This window comes from Anser anser (genome assembly GCF_964211835.1).
Source record: "Anser anser genome assembly, chromosome: 12".
In the NCBI taxonomy this organism is placed as follows: domain Eukaryota; kingdom Metazoa; phylum Chordata; class Aves; order Anseriformes; family Anatidae; genus Anser; species Anser anser.
In genome coordinates, this window is record NC_139733.1 from 8,322,604 (window position 1) to 8,345,053 (window position 22,450).

The window sequence follows — 22,450 nt, forward strand, 5'->3', positions numbered from 1 at the left end:
AAGCGCTGCCGCGCGCATCGTCACCTGGAAGCAACCAGAGAGAAGACACATTCCCGTTGCCCGCTGTGCCCCTGAGCACCCTGCAGTGACGGAGGGGCCGGGGCATGGTGCGGGACCCAGGCACGGGGCGAGACTCCTGAGGCTGCGGCGGGGCTCAGGGACCTCCCGGCCGGCCCCCGCCAGCTTTCGGGACGCAGGCTGAAGGCCACGCGCAGCACCCCTCGAGGGCCAGGCGGACAAACGTACGGGAAGGCCGGACCCGGGGCAGCGCGGCGCGTGGCTCGGCTCACAGGGGCCCCGGGGGGGCTCAGCCCAGGCTTCAGCCCCCAGCCCCTCCGGCGACTCGCCCGGCTACGGCCCTGCCGCTGCCCCCGGCGCTGGCACCCACCTGCTGCCAGCGCTCGCCTTGGCATAGCCCAGGCATCCCGGGCACACAGGCCTGCCAGCACGAGGAGGAGGAGGAGGAGGCAGGTGGGGGCCGCAGCCCCCCACATCCGCCCCATGCTGCCACCGCCGCGTGAGTGCCGCCCGTTGGGGCCGGCGCAGAGAGGTGCCCGTGGCCTGGCACAGCGTCACAGCGCGGCGCTGTGACCTCATGGCCGCGCCCTGCTGGCACAGGGGCTGCATGCATGGGGCTGGGGCCGCGTGGCATCAGCGCTCGGGGCGCAGGGCAAGCAGAGCAAGCGTGTGCAGACGGGGTGCTGGGGAGAGCGCTGCTGTGCCGTCGCTGCCCCCGGCACTGCCAGCTTGGAAGGGACCCTCAGAGGGCACCTGGCCACCCCCTGCCGCAGGCAGGGACAGCTGCCCCGGCCCCAGGGGGCTTGCAACTCCGTCCAGCCCGGCCTGGGACACTGACAGGGCACCATCCCTGACACAGCCCCTTCCCGACTGACATCAGCACCCAGCTTGTGACTGAAGCACCAAACCAGGCTGAGCCTGGCCCCTACAGACCCAAATAGTGCTGGGGTGTCCCTGTCCTTGGGCGGGCTCATCGCTGCCTGCCTTCCCAGCACAGCCCCAGCTCTGTGTGCCGAGGGCATTTGGGGCTGGAGGTTGCCAGCAGGGTTTGGCAAATGCCCACCATGTGCCCGGAGGAAGGATCTGCCCCCTCTGACTCTGGCCAGCAGCGAGCGTCCTTTTGGGATGCTGCCAGGCTGCACGACGACAGCCAGGCGCTGTAGCACTGGGGACAGAGTCTCGAAGTGGGTTCCCTCCAGAGGCCAGCTCTTCTGAACCAGAGCGGCCGAGAGCAGTTTCCCCCAGCAGCTCTTCAGCCCCACGAGGCCCCATTTGAGCCAGCAAACCTGTGACCAGCTGCCAGCAGGGCCTTTGGGATGCTCCGGGCACACAGAAAAGACCCTTTCTGAGGAATCAAAGCCTCATTTTTAGGGCCAAATGTCTCATTTTCACCCCGTAACCCCTTCACTTCAGGGCTAAGAGCATCTTTTGTGGATCCAAAACCTTTTTATCACCTTTTCTTTGCACCTGAAAAGCATACAGGTATGGCACCAAGGCTCCTCTTTACAGACCACAGCCTTGTCCTTAAGCACCCAGCTTTCAGGACATTTTCAGGGCAAGAGAGCCTATACTTGGGATCCAAAGCCAACTTTTTATCACCTACACCCTCCAGTTTTGGACCCAGGCTCTCATTTTTAGGGCCCAAAGCATTCTTTTTAGGCCTCAGCGTCACATAATAGAGCAGAAAGCCTCTTCCTTGGGCTCGAAAGCCTTGTTTGAAAGGATAAACCCTCCTTTTTACTGGCTTTTTCTTGTTTACAGCCACACTCATATGGACCAGGCTGCCATTTTTAGGGCACAATGCCCCAGTTTTAGGGGCCACACTTTCATTGGAAGGTGCAAAGCGGCCTTCTCAGACGGTCAGGCCCTATTAGAGGGGAACACCCCTGCTTTCAAATTCCCAAATCCTCATGCTAGGAGACGAGGCCTGAATTTCAGGGTCCAAAGGCTCATCCTGAGAGCCCAAAGCCTCTTTTTTAGTGCCCAGAGCCTTCTCTTTGGGACCCAAACCCTCAGTTTGGGGTACAAAGGCTCATTCTCAAGGCACCCTCCACAGCGCAGTGCAGCCAGCGGAGGCGCACTGGAACTGGCCACACGCAACGGATGGAGGAGAGCCTGGTGGTGGGGACAGACCACAGGTCCTGGAAACACTGCTGGAGCACTGACCTCTTTCAGGCCCAGGTAAGTGAGCCTCCTACAACTGGCAGTTGCCGTGAGACTTTTACCCCAAAATACATGCAAGAGATGTAGTGTAGCTCCGCACTCCTTTATTTATGGACGTCCACATACGTGGAGAGGTGTGTGTGAGAAACAAGGTGCTTGTGGCAGAGGTGGCTGCGCAGTGCTTGGCGGGCTTGGTGGATAGGGAAGTTTTCCAGACACGATGGCGCTGAGTACGTCGCCAAGGTGCTAGCCTTGTTATCCAAGCACGGCTCCAGGCAAACCAGGTTGTGAAGTATCAGGGCTTTGGGATTAAATTTTATTTTATTTTATTTTATTTTTTTTTTTTCAGGGGGGTGAGGTGCGAAGCTGCAGACACTCTATAGGAAGGAATTTCCCAGGTGGGCAGAAGCCTCCCAGCTGCCAGCCATCCAGGGCCTGGCTGCCGAGCAGGGCAGAAGAAGAATGGCAGACAGGGCTTTCCACATCACGCTGCCCAGCCATGCCAGAACCTGCCCCCAGAACACCAGCTGGGACTTGCCCGTAGCGCTGCTCAGGCCCCCGGAGCTCTGCGGGAAGTGGGAGCTGGGGCTGGAGGAGATCCTGCAGCCGCACAGCTGGAACACCAGCAAGGACACCACCTTTGAAGCAGCGCTGCGGGGCACAGCAGGGCCCTGGGCTCTTCTCCGTCCTTCTACGTGCTGGTGGCATGCCCGGACCAGCTCACGAACCCCATGAACAACAGGGCTTCAGCCGTCGCCTCTCCAGCAGCGAGCCTGGACCAAGACCCCCGCATAAGGGAGACAAAGCTCGAAAGATAGGAAAAGCTATACCCTTTTTCTGTGACTGGGGATCCAGCACCTAGTTTGGGGGCTGCTGCTCAGAAATTTCCCTGTGTGGCAGACCTCGCTGCAGGGCTGAACGTACCCATCCAACCAGCAGGGCTCAGGACTTGTTGATGCTCTAAGGAAAAGCCTGAGGAGACAGAGAGCTGTGTCACCAGCCCACGGGGCGCCGCACAACAGGCTGGCCAGGACAAGGAGACAAAGAACAGCCAGCCAAACAGTGCGAAAGAAGCAGAAAACCTCGCAGAAGAGGTTCTGCCTCTGTTCTGCCGCTGGGTAAGGAAGCGGATCTGAAAAGGGACAGCCTCGTTCGCAGCTGCTCGGAAGAGAGCCCCAGCTCCTGTCTGGAATTGTCTGGTGTCCCCAAGGCCGCCAGCACTGGGAAAAGCCTGTTTATCGCGGTGCCTCCCCTTTCCTGGTCTCGCAGAGTCCGCACCTCGGGACTTTTTCTGGACTGGGAATGGGGAAGATGTCATCGGTCTGAAGAGCAGAGCTATGGGGTCCAGCCTTGGAGCCGGTGAGGCCATGGGTCCCGCTTTGCTGCAGCTTCTCCACCTACAGCCCATCAACGAGGGCGACGCAGGAGGTGTCTTTGATGTCACCTTGACGCCCTGGCCGCCCTTGTATTCATCTTTCATGGCAAGGGTTTGGTAGCAGGAGGGCAGGAGCTGCCACCTGTGCGGGACCCCCGCTGCAGCAGTGTGCTCCTGAAGGATGGACCCCATGGCACGGACCCATGCTGCAGCAGCTCTGCAAGTCCTGCAGCCCGTGGGCAGCCCACGCAGGACCACTTTGGGAAGGCCTGCAATGGCATGGGAGGGACCGCATGCTGGAGCAGGGCAAGAGAGCGGCCGGGAAGGAGCATTCGGGACTGAGCCCGTTCCCCCGCAGAGCTCGGGGCAGGCGGCAGAAGAGGCTGGAGCGGGCGGAAAGGTGTCCGCAGGTTGCTTGTAGCTTCTCGCTGCTCTGGGCAGTTAGCGCGAGGCGAAGCACGGCCCGGACACTGGCGACTCGGGTGCAGAGCTTTATTCTGAGAAGGCATGCCGCTCGGCAAAGCTGCCGGACGGCTGCCAGTCCTCACCCCCCCGCTGCCCCGCACGCCGGGGGGGCCGCCCCCAGCCCTCGTAGGAGGGCCGGGACGGTGGTGGGGGACGGGGGGGTGGTGGGGGACGGGGGGGTGGTGTCCATGGCGGCTGCGGGGGCTGGAGGGTGCTGGGCTGGTCGCGCTGCAGCCAGCTGGCCGGGGGCGGGCGGGTGCGCTGTACTCGTCCGGGCACGGGTGGCGGCCGCTGGCGCTGGGCCCGTCTCGGTGCCCGGGCTTCCGAGGCTGCGGAGAGGCGCCTGCGGAGAGAGGAGGCTGGGCAGCACCCGGCGGCCGCGCCGCAGCACCTCACCGGCGGTGCTGCAAGGCCAGCGGCAGCCGGCCGACGGGGAGCTGGGGCAAGAGACGGCCACTCACTGCTGTCTTTTCCTGCGCAGCCGGATGACCCCGCAGCACAGAAGCATGACGAAGAGCAGGGAGCCCAAGATTGCCGCCGTGCTCACGAGGCAGTGCTTGCGCACGGCGGCACCGTCCGAGGCACTCGCGGTCCTCTCGCCAGCCGCACCTGGAGGAACAGCTCGGGGCCTTAGCGCGTGCTTGCGCTGCTGGGCAGCCTGCGGGAGCTCTGGCAGTGCCGAGATGTCTGCTCTCCCGCTGCCAGCCTCTCAGTGAAGAAGCTGCCTTGCTTTCAGCAGAAGGCACCGCCGCCATGCTCCCAGCTCCCAGCACGCGGCTCCCGCTTACGGCCTGCTCAGTACCTGGATTCTCTCGAAAAAACTGAAACACCCCGGTGTGGCGGGCTTCTCCGGGCTCCGAGAGCACTGCCAAGAACCAGAGAAAGGGAAAGCCTCAGCGCGGCTTAGGCACAGAGGATGCAGAAGGACGGAGAGGCTCCCTCTGGGCCCGTGCCCCATCTGCGAGTCCGTGCAGCCCCCTGGGCCGCAGGTCGCAGGAGGGGTCCCACTCGGTGCTGCGGTGCTGCTTTGGGCCCCTGGGGACTTTGGCAAGCTGCGGGACTCAGGTGCTGCGGGAGGTACGCTCCATTAAGGGTCACGGGCCCCGTCAGTCACCTGCTGAAGGCGCTTCAGATGCCTCTTTCCCCCAAGGGAAAAGTGCCGAAGCCCCTGGGAACTGGCTGCGGTGGGAGGCAGGCAATCCCTAACCACAGGCACGGAGGCCCGCGAGCATCTCTGTCTGGCACACTGCTGGCGCTGAGCTCCGCACGCCAGAGACCACAGCCCTCCTCCAGAGCGGTTCCAGGCTCCTTTGGCAGCACCTGCTCTGTGCTAACCGTGCCAGCGGACGGCAGTTACCTGGCGGGACGGTCGCTTGCGCTGCCTCTGTCGCTCCCTCAGAGCCTGGCAGCGTGTTTCCCCTCGGAAACGCCTCCTGCTTCACAGCCTCTCCGTCCGCCCCTTTAGAAAGAAAGCGGCACAGTTGGATGGGGAGCGACCGTTCCTCAGCAGGAACGGGCTATCTTCAGGAGGCGATGCTTCTCAACATGCACACAGGTGGCTTTGCAACAAAGCCTAGGCTTTTGGGGGTGCTCCTAGTCGCTAGTCCAACCAACCGATCACCCCGGGAGATCACCGCGAGGCTCCGACTGGGGCCTTCCTGCCGTGCAGGCTACGGCGTGTCCGGGGCTGTACCCAGCCCCTCAGGCTTCCACGTGCAACACACCCACCCTGTGCTCCCTCCAGTTCCTTCAGGATTTCCTTCAGGATTTCCGAGGTCCTCTGGGAACTTTTGCCTCTTTTAGCTTGACGCATCGCTCTTCGAGGACCTAAGCAGAAAGGAGGACGTTAAATTCCGTGTGAATAAAGCACTGAAAAGCAGGCTCCGAAGGTGCAGAGTGAGCACACCAGAGACACCGGGCTGACGTTTGGGCTTGGAGCCGGCAGCTCTCAACGCAACTAAAAGGCCCTACCCGTGTGACCTCCCTGCAGCTCGGCGCCGGGACCCAGCGGGGAAGCTGGATAGCCATCGCCTACAGCCACGCCTGCAAACAAACACAGAGCAGAGCAGCTCCCACCAAACGGGGCAGGATGCTTCTTCCCATCGCACAGCAGTGAATGCAGTTCCAACAGGGGACTGCTGCATGGCCCTCGGCTCTCCCTCCCGCCCCGGAGCCTCTTGCAAACAGTCACCAGGGGCCTGCAGTGCCACCGTGCTGGGACAAAACTAACCATGCGTGCAGCTGCCCAGAGAAGGGCCTCCCCAGAGCTCACCCCAGGCTCTAAACTCAACCCCAACGTGCCCGCTGGCTCTGCAGCACGGGGGCGGAGCGGCTGGCAAAGACAGCCTGGCAAGGCAAAGCGCCCCAGGCGTGTCACCGAGCCTGACCCCTTCCCTCTCTGCTCTCCTGCATGTCTGAGGCCAAGGAAGGCTGAAGGTCCATTTCACGCGGACAGCAACCAAAGCGGTAAATGCTCACTCCTCCCAGTGACTTACTTGTGGGATCGCCCTGGGGCACGGGGACAGGACCATGCTCAGACGTCACGTAGCCATCACCTACGGGCACAGAGCAAAAACGTTCCCACTGCGCGCTGTGACCTCCTTCTTCCCCAGTGCCCTGCAGTGACGGAGGGGCCGGGGCACGGCACAGGGCCCAGGAGCAGGGCAAGATTCCCGAGGCTGCAGCAGGGCCTGGGGACCTCCTGGCTGGTGCCGGCAGCTTTCAAAACTCTGCCTGCAGGCCACGTGCGGCACCCCTCCGGGGCCGGGCGGACAAATGCACAGAGGCCTGCCGGTGCTTCCTTACCAGGACATTCCTAACAGACGCACGGGAAGCCCACGCTAAAGCATGGGGGAAAAACAATCATCCCCGCTTCTTGTGGAGAAGAGCCCACTGGCCAGGGAGAGGCTGCAGCACTGCTCAGCTAGCGCAGAAAGCCACTAACAAACCCCAAGGAAATGAAGATCGACATCGACGTACCTGTGGGGTGCCACCCAGTCTCAGGAGCAGGATTCCACGGGGCAGCTGGAACAGCACGGCCTGCGGGCACAAAGGGGGTCCAGGACAGGTGAGGAGGGCTTCCACTGCGTGCTGCAACCAGTTCTGCCCTCGGGAAGCCCCCCCAGTGAGCGGACAACCCCTCGGAAGGCCTTCAGGGGATCTCCAGTCGCACGTGGACCAGTGATCACAAAGCAAATGCTGCTTCTTTCGAGGCAAGGGACGGTGACAACTTACCGCTGGGATGCCCCTGAAGCTCCACTCCAGGATCCAGCTGAGGAGCTGGGTAAGCGCTGCCGCGCGCATCGTCACCTGGAAGCAACCAGAGAGAAGACACATTCCCGTTGCCCGCTGTGCCCCTGAGCACCCTGCAGTGACGGAGGGGCCGGGGCATGGTGCGGGACCCAGGCACGGGGCGAGACTCCTGAGGCTGCGGCGGGGCTCAGGGACCTCCCGGCCGGCCCCCGCCAGCTTTCGGGACGCAGGCTGAAGGCCACGCGCAGCACCCCTCGAGGGCCAGGCGGACAAACGTACGGGAAGGCCGGACCCGGGGCAGCGCGGCGCGTGGCTCGGCTCACAGGGGCCCCGGGGGGGCTCAGCCCAGGCTTCAGCCCCCAGCCCCTCCGGCGACTCGCCCGGCTACGGCCCTGCCGCTGCCCCCGGCGCTGGCACCCACCTGCTGCCAGCGCTCGCCTTGGCATAGCCCAGGCATCCCGGGCACACAGGCCTGCCAGCACGAGGAGGAGGAGGAGGAGGCGGGTGGGGGCCGCAGCCCCCCACATCCGCCCCATGCTGCCACCGCCGCGTGAGTGCCGCCCGTTGGGGCCGGCGCAGAGAGGTGCCCGTGGCCTGGCACAGCGTCACAGCGCGGCGCTGTGACCTCATGGCCGCGCCCTGCTGGCACAGGGGCTGCATGCATGGGGCTGGGGCCGCGTGGCATCAGCGCTCGGGGCGCAGGGCAAGCAGAGCAAGCGTGTGCAGACGGGGTGCTGGGGAGAGCGCTGCTGTGCCGTCGCTGCCCCCGGCACTGCCAGCTTGGAAGGGACCCTCAGAGGGCACCTGGCCACCCCCTGCCGCAGGCAGGGACAGCTGCCCCGGCCCCAGGGGGCTTGCAACTCCGTCCAGCCCGGCCTGGGACACTGACAGGGCACCATCCCTGACACAGCCCCTTCCCGACTGACATCAGCACCCAGCTTGTGACTGAAGCACCAAACCAGGCTGAGCCTGGCCCCTACAGACCCAAATAGTGCTGGGGTGTCCCTGTCCTTGGGCGGGCTCATCGCTGCCTGCCTTCCCAGCACAGCCCCAGCTCTGTGTGCCGAGGGCATTTGGGGCTGGAGGTTGCCAGCAGGGTTTGGCAAATGCCCACCATGTGCCCGGAGGAAGGATCTGCCCCCTCTGACTCTGGCCAGCAGCGAGCGTCCTTTTGGGATGCTGCCAGGCTGCACGACGACAGCCAGGCGCTGTAGCACTGGGGACAGAGTCTCGAAGTGGGTTCCCTCCAGAGGCCAGCTCTTCTGAACCAGAGCGGCCGAGAGCAGTTTCCCCCAGCAGCTCTTCAGCCCCACGAGGCCCCATTTGAGCCAGCAAACCTGTGACCAGCTGCCAGCAGGGCCTTTGGGATGCTCCGGGCACACAGAAAAGACCCTTTCTGAGGAATCAAAGCCTCATTTTTAGGGCCAAATGTCTCATTTTCACCCCGTAACCCCTTCACTTCAGGGCTAAGAGCATCTTTTGTGGATCCAAAACCTTTTTATCACCTTTTCTTTGCACCTGAAAAGCATACAGGTATGGCACCAAGGCTCCTCTTTACAGACCACAGCCTTGTCCTTAAGCACCCAGCTTTCAGGACATTTTCAGGGCAAGAGAGCCTATACTTGGGATCCAAAGCCAACTTTTTATCACCTACACCCTCCAGTTTTGGACCCAGGCTCTCATTTTTAGGGCCCAAAGCATTCTTTTTAGGCCTCAGCGTCACATAATAGAGCAGAAAGCCTCTTCCTTGGGCTCGAAAGCCTTGTTTGAAAGGATAAACCCTCCTTTTTACTGGCTTTTTCTTGTTTACAGCCACACTCATTTGGACCAGGCTGCCATTTTTAGGGCACAATGCCCCAGTTTTAGGGGCCACACTTTCATTGGAAGGTGCAAAGCGGCCTTCTCAGACGGTCAGGCCCTATTAGAGGGGAACACCCCTGCTTTCAAATTCCCAAATCCTCATGCTAGGAGACGAGGCCTGAATTTCAGGGTCCAAAGGCTCATCCTGAGAGCCCAAAGCCTCTTTTTTAGTGCCCAGAGCCTTCTCTTTGGGACCCAAACCCTCAGTTTGGGGTACAAAGGCTCATTCTCAAGGCACCCTCCACAGCGCAGTGCAGCCAGCGGAGGCGCACTGGAACTGGCCACACGCAACGGATGGAGGAGAGCCTGGTGGTGGGGACAGACCACAGGTCCTGGAAACACTGCTGGAGCACTGACCTCTTTCAGGCCCAGGTAAGTGAGCCTCCTACAACTGGCAGTTGCCGTGAGACTTTTACCCCAAAATACATGCAAGAGATGTAGTGTAGCTCCGCACTCCTTTATTTATGGACGTCCACATACGTGGAGAGGTGTGTGTGAGAAACAAGGTGCTTGTGGCAGAGGTGGCTGCGCAGTGCTTGGCGGGCTTGGTGGATAGGGAAGTTTTCCAGACACGATGGCGCTGAGTACGTCGCCAAGGTGCTAGCCTTGTTATCCAAGCACGGCTCCAGGCAAACCAGGTTGTGAAGTATCAGGGCTTTGGGATTAAATTTTATTTTATTTTATTTTATTTTTTTTTTTTCAGGGGGGTGAGGTGCGAAGCTGCAGACACTCTATAGGAAGGAATTTCCCAGCTGGGCAGAAGCCTCCCAGCTGCCAGCCATCCAGGGCCTGGCTGCCGAGCAGGGCAGAAGAAGAATGGCAGACAGGGCTTTCCACATCACGCTGCCCAGCCATGCCAGAACCTGCCCCCAGAACACCAGCTGGGACTTGCCCGTAGCGCTGCTCAGGCCCCCGGAGCTCTGCGGGAAGTGGGAGCTGGGGCTGGAGGAGATCCTGCAGCCGCACAGCTGGAACACCAGCAAGGACACCACCTTTGAAGCAGCGCTGCGGGGCACAGCAGGGCCCTGGGCTCTTCTCCGTCCTTCTACGTGCTGGTGGCATGCCCGGACCAGCTCACGAACCCCATGAACAACAGGGCTTCAGCCGTCGCCTCTCCAGCAGCGAGCCTGGACCAAGACCCCCGCATAAGGGAGACAAAGCTCGAAAGATAGGAAAAGCTATACCCTTTTTCTGTGACTGGGGATCCAGCACCTAGTTTGGGGGCTGCTGCTCAGAAATTTCCCTGTGTGGCAGACCTCGCTGCAGGGCTGAACGTACCCATCCAACCAGCAGGGCTCAGGACTTGTTGATGCTCTAAGGAAAAGCCTGAGGAGACAGAGAGCTGTGTCACCAGCCCACGGGGCGCCGCACAACAGGCTGGCCAGGACAAGGAGACAAAGAACAGCCAGCCAAACAGTGCGAAAGAAGCAGAAAACCTCGCAGAAGAGGTTCTGCCTCTGTTCTGCCGCTGGGTAAGGAAGCGGATCTGAAAAGGGACAGCCTCGTTCGCAGCTGCTCGGAAGAGAGCCCCAGCTCCTGTCTGGAATTGTCTGGTGTCCCCAAGGCCGCCAGCACTGGGAAAAGCCTGTTTATCGCGGTGCCTCCCCTTTCCTGGTCTCGCAGAGTCCGCACCTCGGGACTTTTTCTGGACTGGGAATGGGGAAGATGTCATCGGTCTGAAGAGCAGAGCTATGGGGTCCAGCCTTGGAGCCGGTGAGGCCATGGGTCCCGCTTTGCTGCAGCTTCTCCACCTACAGCCCATCAACGAGGGCGACGCAGGAGGTGTCTTTGATGTCACCTTGACGCCCTGGCCGCCCTTGTATTCATCTTTCATGGCAAGGGTTTGGTAGCAGGAGGGCAGGAGCTGCCACCTGTGCGGGACCCCCGCTGCAGCAGTGTGCTCCTGAAGGATGGACCCCATGGCACGGACCCATGCTGCAGCAGCTCTGCAAGTCCTGCAGCCCGTGGGCAGCCCACGCAGGACCACTTTGGGAAGGCCTGCAATGGCATGGGAGGGACCGCATGCTGGAGCAGGGCAAGAGAGCGGCCGGGAAGGAGCATTCGGGACTGAGCCCGTTCCCCCGCAGAGCTCGGGGCAGGCGGCAGAAGAGGCTGGAGCGGGCGGAAAGGTGTCCGCAGGTTGCTTGTAGCTTCTCGCTGCTCTGGGCAGTTAGCGCGAGGCGAAGCACGGCCCGGACACTGGCGACTCGGGTGCAGAGCTTTATTCTGAGAAGGCATGCCGCTCGGCAAAGCTGCCGGACGGCTGCCAGTCCTCACCCCCCCGCTGCCCCGCACGCCGGGGGGGCCGCCCCCAGCCCTCGTAGGAGGGCCGGGACGGTGGTGGGGGACGGGGGGGTGGTGGGGGACGGGGGGGTGGTGTCCATGGCGGCTGCGGGGGCTGGAGGGTGCTGGGCTGGTCGCGCTGCAGCCAGCTGGCCGGGGGCGGGCGGGTGCGCTGTACTCGTCCGGGCACGGGTGGCGGCCGCTGGCGCTGGGCCCGTCTCGGTGCCCGGGCTTCCGAGGCTGCGGAGAGGCGCCTGCGGAGAGAGGAGGCTGGGCAGCACCCGGCGGCCGCGCCGCAGCACCTCACCGGCGGTGCTGCAAGGCCAGCGGCAGCCGGCCGACGGGGAGCTGGGGCAAGAGACGGCCACTCACTGCTGTCTTTTCCTGCGCAGCCGGATGACCCCGCAGCACAGAAGCATGACGAAGAGCAGGGAGCCCAAGATTGCCGCCGTGCTCACGAGGCAGTGCTTGCGCACGGCGGCACCGTCCGAGGCACTCGCGGTCCTCTCGCCAGCCGCACCTGGAGGAACAGCTCGGGGCCTTAGCGCGTGCTTGCGCTGCTGGGCAGCCTGCGGGAGCTCTGGCAGTGCCGAGATGTCTGCTCTCCTGCTGCCAGCCTCTCAGTGAAGAAGCTGCCTTGCTTTCAGCAGAAGGCACCGCCGCCATGCTCCCAGCTCCCAGCACGCGGCTCCCGCTTACGGCCTGCTCAGTACCTGGATTCTCTCGAAAAAACTGAAACACCCCGGTGTGGCGGGCTTCTCCGGGCTCCGAGAGCACTGCCAAGAACCAGAGAAAGGGAAAGCCTCAGCGCGGCTTAGGCACAGAGGATGCAGAAGGACGGAGAGGCTCCCTCTGGGCCCGTGCCCCATCTGCGAGTCCGTGCAGCCCCCTGGGCCGCAGGTCGCAGGAGGGGTCCCACTCGGTGCTGCGGTGCTGCTTTGGGCCCCTGGGGACTTTGGCAAGCTGCGGGACTCAGGTGCTGCGGGAGGTACGCTCCATTAAGGGTCACGGGCCCCGTCAGTCACCTGCTGAAGGCGCTTCAGATGCCTCTTTCCCCCAAGGGAAAAGTGCCGAAGCCCCTGGGAACTGGCTGCGGTGGGAGGCAGGCAATCCCTAACCACAGGCACGGAGGCCCGCGAGCATCTCTGTCTGGCACACTGCTGGCGCTGAGCTCCGCACGCCAGAGACCACAGCCCTCCTCCAGAGCGGTTCCAGGCTCCTTTGGCAGCACCTGCTCTGTGCTAACCGTGCCAGCGGACGGCAGTTACCTGGCGGGACGGTCGCTTGCACTGCCTCTGTCGCTCCCTCAGAGCCTGGCAGCGTGTTTCCCCTCGGAAACGCCTCCTGCTTCACAGCCTCTCCGTCCGCCCCTTTAGAAAGAAAGCGGCACAGTTGGATGGGGAGCGACCGTTCCTCAGCAGGAACGGGCTATCTTCAGGAGGCGATGCTTCTCAACATGCACACAGGTGGCTTTGCAACAAAGCCTAGGCTTTTGGGGGTGCTCCTAGTCGCTAGTCCAACCAACCGATCACCCCGGGAGATCACCGCGAGGCTCCGACTGGGGCCTTCCTGCCGTGCAGGCTACGGCGTGTCCGGGGCTGTACCCAGCCCCTCAGGCTTCCACGTGCAACACACCCACCCTGTGCTCCCTCCAGTTCCTTCAGGATTTCCTTCAGGATTTCCGAGGTCCTCTGGGAACTTTTGCCTCTTTTAGCTTGACGCATCGCTCTTCGAGGACCTAAGCAGAAAGGAGGACGTTAAATTCCGTGTGAATAAAGCACTGAAAAGCAGGCTCCGAAGGTGCAGAGTGAGCACACCAGAGACACCGGGCTGACGTTTGGGCTTGGAGCCGGCAGCTCTCAACGCAACTAAAAGGCCCTACCCGTGTGACCTCCCTGCAGCTCGGCGCCGGGACCCAGCGGGGAAGCTGGATAGCCATCGCCTACAGCCACGCCTGCAAACAAACACAGAGCAGAGCAGCTCCCACCAAACGGGGCAGGATGCTTCTTCCCATCGCACAGCAGTGAATGCAGTTCCAACAGGGGACTGCTGCATGGCCCTCGGCTCTCCCTCCCGCCCCGGAGCCTCTTGCAAACAGTCACCAGGGGCCTGCAGTGCCACCGTGCTGGGACAAAACTAACCATGCGTGCAGCTGCCCAGAGAAGGGCCTCCCCAGAGCTCACCCCAGGCTCTAAACTCAACCCCAACGTGCCCGCTGGCTCTGCAGCACGGGGGCGGAGCGGCTGGCAAAGACAGCCTGGCAAGGCAAAGCGCCCCAGGCGTGTCACCGAGCCTGACCCCTTCCCTCTCTGCTCTCCTGCATGTCTGAGGCCAAGGAAGGCTGAAGGTCCATTTCACGCGGACAGCAACCAAAGCGGTAAATGCTCACTCCTCCCAGTGACTTACTTGTGGGATCGCCCTGGGGCACGGGGACAGGACCATGCTCAGACGTCACGTAGCCATCACCTACGGGCACAGAGCAAAAACGTTCCCACTGCGCGCTGTGACCTCCTTCTTCCCCAGTGCCCTGCAGTGACGGAGGGGCCGGGGCACGGCACAGGGCCCAGGAGCAGGGCAAGATTCCCGAGGCTGCAGCAGGGCCTGGGGACCTCCTGGCTGGTGCCGGCAGCTTTCAAAACTCTGCCTGCAGGCCACGTGCGGCACCCCTCCGGGGCCGGGCGGACAAATGCACAGAGGCCTGCCGGTGCTTCCTTACCAGGACATTCCTAACAGACGCACGGGAAGCCCACGCTAAAGCATGGGGGAAAAACAATCATCCCCGCTTCTTGTGGAGAAGAGCCCACTGGCCAGGGAGAGGCTGCAGCACTGCTCAGCTAGCGCAGAAAGCCACTAACAAACCCCAAGGAAATGAAGATCGACATCGACGTACCTGTGGGGTGCCACCCAGTCTCAGGAGCAGGATTCCACGGGGCAGCTGGAACAGCACGGCCTGCGGGCACAAAGGGGGTCCAGGACAGGTGAGGAGGGCTTCCACTGCGTGCTGCAACCAGTTCTGCCCTCGGGAAGCCCCCCCAGTGAGCGGACAACCCCTCGGAAGGCCTTCAGGGGATCTCCAGTCGCACGTGGACCAGTGATCACAAAGCAAATGCTGCTTCTTTCGAGGCAAGGGACGGTGACAACTTACCGCTGGGATGCCCCTGAAGCTCCACTCCAGGATCCAGCTGAGGAGCTGGGTAAGCGCTGCCGCGCGCATCGTCACCTGGAAGCAACCAGAGAGAAGACACATTCCCGTTGCCCGCTGTGCCCCTGAGCACCCTGCAGTGACGGAGGGGCCGGGGCATGGTGCGGGACCCAGGCACGGGGCGAGACTCCTGAGGCTGCGGCGGGGCTCAGGGACCTCCCGGCCGGCCCCCGCCAGCTTTCGGGACGCAGGCTGAAGGCCACGCGCAGCACCCCTCGAGGGCCAGGCGGACAAACGTACGGGAAGGCCGGACCCGGGGCAGCGCGGCGCGTGGCTCGGCTCACAGGGGCCCCGGGGGGGCTCAGCCCAGGCTTCAGCCCCCAGCCCCTCCGGCGACTCGCCCGGCTACGGCCCTGCCGCTGCCCCCGGCGCTGGCACCCACCTGCTGCCAGCGCTCGCCTTGGCATAGCCCAGGCATCCCGGGCACACAGGCCTGCCAGCACGAGGAGGAGGAGGAGGAGGCGGGTGGGGGCCGCAGCCCCCCACATCCGCCCCATGCTGCCACCGCCGCGTGAGTGCCGCCCGTTGGGGCCGGCGCAGAGAGGTGCCCGTGGCCTGGCACAGCGTCACAGCGCGGCGCTGTGACCTCATGGCCGCGCCCTGCTGGCACAGGGGCTGCATGCATGGGGCTGGGGCCGCGTGGCATCAGCGCTCGGGGCGCAGGGCAAGCAGAGCAAGCGTGTGCAGACGGGGTGCTGGGGAGAGCGCTGCTGTGCCGTCGCTGCCCCCGGCACTGCCAGCTTGGAAGGGACCCTCAGAGGGCACCTGGCCACCCCCTGCCGCAGGCAGGGACAGCTGCCCCGGCCCCAGGGGGCTTGCAACTCCGTCCAGCCCGGCCTGGGACACTGACAGGGCACCATCCCTGACACAGCCCCTTCCCGACTGACATCAGCACCCAGCTTGTGACTGAAGCACCAAACCAGGCTGAGCCTGGCCCCTACAGACCCAAATAGTGCTGGGGTGTCCCTGTCCTTGGGCGGGCTCATCGCTGCCTGCCTTCCCAGCACAGCCCCAGCTCTGTGTGCCGAGGGCATTTGGGGCTGGAGGTTGCCAGCAGGGTTTGGCAAATGCCCACCATGTGCCCGGAGGAAGGATCTGCCCCCTCTGACTCTGGCCAGCAGCGAGCGTCCTTTTGGGATGCTGCCAGGCTGCACGACGACAGCCAGGCGCTGTAGCACTGGGGACAGAGTCTCGAAGTGGGTTCCCTCCAGAGGCCAGCTCTTCTGAACCAGAGCGGCCGAGAGCAGTTTCCCCCAGCAGCTCTTCAGCCCCACGAGGCCCCATTTGAGCCAGCAAACCTGTGACCAGCTGCCAGCAGGGCCTTTGGGATGCTCCGGGCACACAGAAAAGACCCTTTCTGAGGAATCAAAGCCTCATTTTTAGGGCCAAATGTCTCATTTTCACCCCGTAACCCCTTCACTTCAGGGCTAAGAGCATCTTTTGTGGATCCAAAACCTTTTTATCACCTTTTCTTTGCACCTGAAAAGCATACAGGTATGGCACCAAGGCTCCTCTTTACAGACCACAGCCTTGTCCTTAAGCACCCAGCTTTCAGGACATTTTCAGGGCAAGAGAGCCTATACTTGGGATCCAAAGCCAACTTTTTATCACCTACACCCTCCAGTTTTGGACCCAGGCTCTCATTTTTAGGGCCCAAAGCATTCTTTTTAGGCCTCAGCGTCACATAATAGAGCAGAAAGCCTCTTCCTTGGGCTCGAAAGCCTTGTTTGAAAGGATAAACCCTCCTTTTTACTGGCTTTTTCTTGTTTACAGCCACACTCATATGGACCAGGCTGCCATTTTTAGGGCACAATGCCCCAGTTTTAGGGGCCACACTTTCATTGGAAGGTGCAAAGCGGCCTTCTCAGACGGTCAGGCCCTATTAGAGGGGAACACCCCTGCTTTCAAATTCCCAAATCCTCATGCTAGGAGACGAGGCCTGAATTTCAGGGTCCAAAGGCTCATCCTGAGAGCCCAAAGCCTCTTTTTTAGTGCCCAGAGCCTTCTCTTTGGGACCCAAACCCTCAGTTTGGGGTACAAAGGCTCATTCTCAAGGCACCCTCCACAGCGCAGTGCAGCCAGCGGAGGCGCACTGGAACTGGCCACACGCAACGGATGGAGGAGAGCCTGGTGGTGGGGACAGACCACAGGTCCTGGAAACACTGCTGGAGCACTGACCTCTTTCAGGCCCAGGTAAGTGAGCCTCCTACAACTGGCAGTTGCCGTGAGACTTTTACCCCAAAATACATGCAAGAGATGTAGTGTAGCTCCGCACTCCTTTATTTATGGACGTCCACATACGTGGAGAGGTGTGTGTGAGAAACAAGGTGCTTGTGGCAGAGGTGGCTGCGCAGTGCTTGGCGGGCTTGGTGGATAGGGAAGTTTTCCAGACACGATGGCGCTGAGTACGTCGCCAAGGTGCTAGCCTTGTTATCCAAGCACGGCTCCAGGCAAACCAGGTTGTGAAGTATCAGGGCTTTGGGATTAAATTTTATTTTATTTTATTTTATTTTTTTTTTTTCAGGGGGGTGAGGTGCGAAGCTGCAGACACTCTATAGGAAGGAATTTCCCAGCTGGGCAGAAGCCTCCCAGCTGCCAGCCATCCAGGGCCTGGCTGCCGAGCAGGGCAGAAGAAGAATGGCAGACAGGGCTTTCCACATCACGCTGCCCAGCCATGCCAGAACCTGCCCCCAGAACACCAGCTGGGACTTGCCCGTAGCGCTGCTCAGGCCCCCGGAGCTCTGCGGGAAGTGGGAGCTGGGGCTGGAGGAGATCCTGCAGCCGCACAGCTGGAACACCAGCAAGGACACCACCTTTGAAGCAGCGCTGCGGGGCACAGCAGGGCCCTGGGCTCTTCTCCGTCCTTCTACGTGCTGGTGGCATGCCCGGACCAGCTCACGAACCCCATGAACAACAGGGCTTCAGCCGTCGCCTCTCCAGCAGCGAGCCTGGACCAAGACCCCCGCATAAGGGAGACAAAGCTCGAAAGATAGGAAAAGCTATACCCTTTTTCTGTGACTGGGGATCCAGCACCTAGTTTGGGGGCTGCTGCTCAGAAATTTCCCTGTGTGGCAGACCTCGCTGCAGGGCTGAACGTACCCATCCAACCAGCAGGGCTCAGGACTTGTTGATGCTCTAAGGAAAAGCCTGAGGAGACAGAGAGCTGTGTCACCAGCCCACGGGGCGCCGCACAACAGGCTGGCCAGGACAAGGAGACAAAGAACAGCCAGCCAAACAGTGCGAAAGAAGCAGAAAACCTCGCAGAAGAGGTTCTGCCTCTGTTCTGCCGCTGGGTAAGGAAGCGGATCTGAAAAGGGACAGCCTCGTTCGCAGCTGCTCGGAAGAGAGCCCCAGCTCCTGTCTGGAATTGTCTGGTGTCCCCAAGGCCGCCAGCACTGGGAAAAGCCTGTTTATCGCGGTGCCTCCCCTTTCCTGGTCTCGCAGAGTCCGCACCTCGGGACTTTTTCTGGACTGGGAATGGGGAAGATGTCATCGGTCTGAAGAGCAGAGCTATGGGGTCCAGCCTTGGAGCCGGTGAGGCCATGGGTCCCGCTTTGCTGCAGCTTCTCCACCTACAGCCCATCAACGAGGGCGACGCAGGAGGTGTCTTTGATGTCACCTTGACGCCCTGGCCGCCCTTGTATTCATCTTTCATGGCAAGGGTTTGGTAGCAGGAGGGCAGGAGCTGCCACCTGTGCGGGACCCCCGCTGCAGCAGTGTGCTCCTGAAGGATGGACCCCATGGCACGGACCCATGCTGCAGCAGCTCTGCAAGTCCTGCAGCCCGTGGGCAGCCCACGCAGGACCACTTTGGGAAGGCCTGCAATGGCATGGGAGGGACCGCATGCTGGAGCAGGGCAAGAGAGCGGCCGGGAAGGAGCATTCAGGACTGAGCCCGTTCCCCCGCAGAGCTCGGGGCAGGCGGCAGAAGAGGCTGGAGCGGGCGGAAAGGTGTCCGCAGGTTGCTTGTAGCTTCTCGCTGCTCTGGGCAGTTAGCGCGAGGCGAAGCACGGCCCGGACACTGGCGACTCGGGTGCAGAGCTTTATTCTGAGAAGGCATGCCGCTCGGCAAAGCTGCCGGACGGCTGCCAGTCCTCACCCCCCCGCTGCCCCGCACGCCGGGGGGGCCGCCCCCAGCCCTCGTAGGAGGGCCGGGACGGTGGTGGGGGACGGGGGGGTGGTGGGGGACGGGGGGGTGGTGTCCATGGCGGCTGCGGGGGCTGGAGGGTGCTGGGCTGGTCGCGCTGCAGCCAGCTGGCCGGGGGCGGGCGGGTGCGCTGTACTCGTCCGGGCACGGGTGGCGGCCGCTGGCGCTGGGCCCGTCTCGGTGCCCGGGCTTCCGAGGCTGCGGAGAGGCGCCTGCGGAGAGAGGAGGCTGGGCAGCACCCGGCGGCCGCGCCGCAGCACCTCACCGGCGGTGCTGCAAGGCCAGCGGCAGCCGGCCGACGGGGAGCTGGGGCAAGAGACGGCCACTCACTGCTGTCTTCTCCTGCGCAGCCGGATGACCCCGCAGCACAGAAGCATGACGAAGAGCAGGGAGCCCAAGATTGCCGCCGTGCTCACGAGGCAGTGCTTGCGCACGGCGGCACCGTCCGAGGCACTCGCGGTCCTCTCGCCAGCCGCACCTGGAGGAACAGCTCGGGGCCTTAGCGCGTGCTTGCGCTGCTGGGCAGCCTGCGGGAGCTCTGGCAGTGCCGAGATGTCTGCTCTCCCGCTGCCAGCCTCTCAGTGAAGAAGCTGCCTTGCTTTCAGCAGAAGGCACCGCCGCCATGCTCCCAGCTCCCAGCACGCGGCTCCCGCTTACGGCCTGCTCAGTACCTGGATTCTCTCGAAAAAACTGAAACACCCCGGTGTGGCGGGCTTCTCCGGGCTCCGAGAGCACTGCCAAGAATCAGAGAAAGGGAAAGCCTCAGCGCGGCTTAGGCACAGAGGATGCAGAAGGACGGAGAGGCTCCCTCTGGGCCCGTGCCCCATCTGCGAGTCCGTGCAGCCCCCTGGGCCGCAGGTCGCAGGAGGGGTCCCACTCGGTGCTGCGGTGCTGCTTTGGGCCCCTGGGGACTTTGGCAAGCTGCGGGACTCAGGTGCTGCGGGAGGTACGCTCCATTAAGGGTCACGGGCCCCGTCAGTCACCTGCTGAAGGCGCTTCAGATGCCTCTTTCCCCCAAGGGAAAAGTGCCGAAGCCCCTGGGAACTGGCTGCGGTGGGAGGCAGGCAATCCCTAACCACAGGCACGGAGGCCCGCGAGCATCTCTGTCTGGCACACTGCTGGCGCTGAGCTCCGCACGCCAGAGACCACAGCCCTCCTCCAGAGCGGTTCCAGGCTCCTTTGGCAGCACCTGCTCTGTGCTAACCGTGCCAGCGGACGGCAGTTACCTGGCGGGACGGTCGCTTGCGCTGCCTCTGTCGCTCCCTCAGAGCCTGGCAGCGTGTTTCCCCTCGGAAACGCCTCCTGCTTCACAGCCTCTCCGTCCGCCCCTTTAGAAAGAAAGCGGCACAGTTGGATGGGGAGCGACCGTTCCTCAGCAGGAACGGGCTATCTTCAGGAGGCGATGCTTCTCAACATGCACACAGGTGGCTTTGCAACAAAGCCTAGGCTTTTGGGGGTGCTCCTAGTCGCTAGTCCAACCAACCGATCACCCCGGGAGATCACCGCGAGGCTCCGACTGGGGCCTTCCTGCCGTGCAGGCTACGGCGTGTCCGGGGCTGTACCCAGCCCCTCAGGCTTCCACGTGCAACACACCCACCCTGTGCTCCCTCCAGTTCCTTCAGGATTTCCTTCAGGATTTCCGAGGTCCTCTGGGAACTTTTGCCTCTTTTAGCTTGACGCATCGCTCTTCGAGGACCTAAGCAGAAAGGAGGACGTTAAATTCCGTGTGAATAAAGCACTGAAAAGCAGGCTCCGAAGGTGCAGAGTGAGCACACCAGAGACACCGGGCTGACGTTTGGGCTTGGAGCCGGCAGCTCTCAACGCAACTAAAAGGCCCTACCCGTGTGACCTCCCTGCAGCTCGGCGCCGGGACCCAGCGGGGAAGCTGGATAGCCATCGCCTACAGCCACGCCTGCAAACAAACACAGAGCAGAGCAGCTCCCACCAAACGGGGCAGGATGCTTCTTCCCATCGCACAGCAGTGAATGCAGTTCCAACAGGGGACTGCTGCATGGCCCTCGGCTCTCCCTCCCGCCCCGGAGCCTCTTGCAAACAGTCACCAGGGGCCTGCAGTGCCACCGTGCTGGGACAAAACTAACCATGCGTGCAGCTGCCCAGAGAAGGGCCTCCCCAGAGCTCACCCCAGGCTCTAAACTCAACCCCAACGTGCCCGCTGGCTCTGCAGCACGGGGGCGGAGCGGCTGGCAAAGACAGCCTGGCAAGGCAAAGCGCCCCAGGCGTGTCACCGAGCCTGACCCCTTCCCTCTCTGCTCTCCTGCATGTCTGAGGCCAAGGAAGGCTGAAGGTCCATTTCACGCGGACAGCAACCAAAGCGGTAAATGCTCACTCCTCCCAGTGACTTACTTGTGGGATCGCCCTGGGGCACGGGGACAGGACCATGCTCAGACGTCACGTAGCCATCACCTACGGGCACAGAGCAAAAACGTTCCCACTGCGCGCTGTGACCTCCTTCTTCCCCAGTGCCCTGCAGTGACGGAGGGGCCGGGGCACGGCACAGGGCCCAGGAGCAGGGCAAGATTCCCGAGGCTGCAGCAGGGCCTGGGGACCTCCTGGCTGGTGCCGGCAGCTTTCAAAACTCTGCCTGCAGGCCACGTGCGGCACCCCTCCGGGGCCGGGCGGACAAATGCACAGAGGCCTGCCGGTGCTTCCTTACCAGGACATTCCTAACAGACGCACGGGAAGCCCACGCTAAAGCATGGGGGAAAAACAATCATCCCCGCTTCTTGTGGAGAAGAGCCCACTGGCCAGGGAGAGGCTGCAGCACTGCTCAGCTAGCGCAGAAAGCCACTAACAAACCCCAAGGAAATGAAGATCGACATCGACGTACCTGTGGGGTGCCACCCAGTCTCAGGAGCAGGATTCCACGGGGCAGCTGGAACAGCACGGCCTGCGGGCACAAAGGGGGTCCAGGACAGGTGAGGAGGGCTTCCACTGCGTGCTGCAACCAGTTCTGCCCTCGGGAAGCCCCCCCAGTGAGCGGACAACCCCTCGGAAGGCCTTCAGGGGATCTCCAGTCGCACGTGGACCAGTGATCACAAAGCAAATGCTGCTTCTTTCGAGGCAAGGGACGGTGACAACTTACCGCTGGGATGCCCCTGAAGCTCCACTCCAGGATCCAGCTGAGGAGCTGGGTAAGCGCTGCCGCGCGCATCGTCACCTGGAAGCAACCAGAGAGAAGACACATTCCCGTTGCCCGCTGTGCCCCTGAGCACCCTGCAGTGACGGAGGGGCCGGGGCATGGTGCGGGACCCAGGCACGGGGCGAGACTCCTGAGGCTGCGGCGGGGCTCAGGGACCTCCCGGCCGGCCCCCGCCAGCTTTCGGGACGCAGGCTGAAGGCCACGCGCAGCACCCCTCGAGGGCCAGGCGGACAAACGTACGGGAAGGCCGGACCCGGGGCAGCGCGGCGCGTGGCTCGGCTCACAGGGGCCCCGGGGGGGCTCAGCCCAGGCTTCAGCCCCCAGCCCCTCCGGCGACTCGCCCGGCTACGGCCCTGCCGCTGCCCCCGGCGCTGGCACCCACCTGCTGCCAGCGCTCGCCTTGGCATAGCCCAGGCATCCCGGGCACACAGGCCTGCCAGCACGAGGAGGAGGAGGAGGAGGCGGGTGGGGGCCGCAGCCCCCCACATCCGCCCCATGCTGCCACCGCCGCGTGAGTGCCGCCCGT

At 62.9% G+C, this 22,450-nt stretch overlaps 2 long non-coding RNA genes across 4 annotated transcripts; both read right to left on the reverse strand.

Annotated features, from left to right (window-relative positions):
• Window positions 1–4,034: 4,034 nt before the first annotated feature.
• LOC310880022 lies at window positions 4,035–9,059 on the reverse strand. The gene is made up of 2 exons (XR_014571335.1): window positions 4,483–9,059; window positions 4,035–4,364 (listed from the first exon to the last, which is right to left on the reverse strand). It is a non-coding gene; the product is annotated as an uncharacterized lncRNA (long non-coding RNA).
• Window positions 9,060–11,340: 2,281 nt separating this feature from the next.
• LOC310880093 lies at window positions 11,341–18,480 on the reverse strand. Of its 3 annotated transcripts, none has more exons than XR_014571371.1 (3): window positions 13,056–18,480; window positions 12,130–12,786; window positions 11,341–11,936 (listed from the first exon to the last, which is right to left on the reverse strand). It is a non-coding gene; the product is annotated as an uncharacterized lncRNA (long non-coding RNA). The 3 variants fall into 3 exon arrangements; XR_014571372.1 differs by having other exon boundaries at window positions 11,341–11,670; window positions 11,789–11,936; window positions 12,130–18,480; XR_014571373.1 differs by having other exon boundaries at window positions 12,130–18,480.
• Between the last annotated feature and the right edge of the window lie 3,970 nt (window positions 18,481–22,450).